Source organism: Triticum urartu, chromosome 7A, assembly GCF_056163025.1.
Source record: "Triticum urartu cultivar PI428250 chromosome 7A, HENAU_Tu73, whole genome shotgun sequence".
Classification (NCBI taxonomy): domain Eukaryota; kingdom Viridiplantae; phylum Streptophyta; class Magnoliopsida; order Poales; family Poaceae; genus Triticum; species Triticum urartu.
The window spans coordinates 411,440,672-411,442,311 of NC_141879.1; positions in this window are offsets into that span (position 1 = coordinate 411,440,672).

Genomic DNA, 1,640 nt, shown 5'->3' on the forward strand with positions numbered 1-1,640 from the left:
TCCTTGATGAACTCTCATGTAGAACCTCCATGAATAACTCCGTTAAACAAAAGAATGATCAAACGGAAGGAAAGAGAAGTTGAAAACATAAAGTGAAACCTTGTAATGATTTAGATGGATCTCCGTGATGATGAGAGCATGGAACTTCAGGAAAAGAAAAGATAAAATAATTGAAATCAGGAATTTGATGAGCCTCCGGAATAAAGAATTAATCACTTGGATGAAGCAAGAATAAGAATTACGTTATGCGTATCCTTCACCAATTTAAATTGATGACAAGCAGCAGATTTGACATACTACTTATTCTCGTAGAGAGCATTAAGATAGATATAGCCCCAACTTGGGAAGGTCTTCTATGAACCACCGGTAGGATTGACAACGAATAAATTGATAAGGAAGAGAAATCTGGAAGAACCACCGTAAGAAATGAAAATGGACGAAGAGAAGATAAAGAAACACCGGGAAGAATTGGGAAAACGAATGAAGATACTTGAGGGGATTTGATACATGAGGACGAATAGATCGCGAACTTAATAGAGAATATACTTGAATGATGCACCGGTAAGATTTGGAGAATGATAGCTGAAAGCTGAGAATGAATAAGTCTTTCTGAAATGATGGGCTCCGGAGAATCAAACTGAAAAGAACCATGCATTGCCCCGGATGGGTGAACAGAATTCTCACAATCGATAACAATTATGAGAGGAAGGCATCAAGCTAGAACCACGAATCTTGAAGAGAATGGAGCAAGACTAAAGAGAAACTCTTCTTCGGTCTTCAAAATCCGAGAATGACGACGAGAAACACCACCATGAATTATTTAGACACTCTGGAATGAAGAATGGAAAGGTTGAGCCAACGATGAAAAGAATTTGAAAGATCCTGGAGAAACCACCTGACTGATGATAGTTCATTCTTACGTCAAACTTTGAAATGAATTTGAGAATAGATCCGGGGAGATTAGAAGAGTCAGGTAAGATCCCGGGAAAAGACTTGTGGGTTAGGGCCCACTCAAAAGAAACACCGTTTAATGATGTAAAAGATAGATTGCACCGGTTTAATTAAATGGCTTGAATGAGATAGCAATCTCGAAATAGCTTGAACGGATTGAGAATGGAAACGTGAATTTTCGAGATATCTTCCACCCCCAGAACAATTGAATAGCGAGAACTAGATGATTAAGAGGTGCACCTGCATGAGAAAGCATTGCAATGAGGAAAGGATATGATTAACAAAGTTTAAATTAGTTCCACCGGAGAAGAAAAAGAATGAGGAATGACGAACTTGAAGCTCCTTTAGAATCTTCATGAGAATCACCGGATAAGAACATTGACGGAAAGCATGGAGAGACTTCCCATCAATAAAATGGATACTTGATGAAGAAATCTGAGTCCTTGAAGAAACAAAGGGAGGGAGGGTGGGAAAAACAAAGGCAACTTGGAGGCGGATGAAACAAACACTGTTGAGAAGAAGTGATACTTGATCTTGCGGATGTTGAAGTGATCGGACCCACTTGAAGAGAAACACACCGGTGAAAAGGATTGACATGACAATCTCGATTATCAAGAAGGATTAGTATTCGCATCAGAGTATGAGAACATCGTTTAGGAAAGGTATGGAATCAACATTTGACTTCGAAG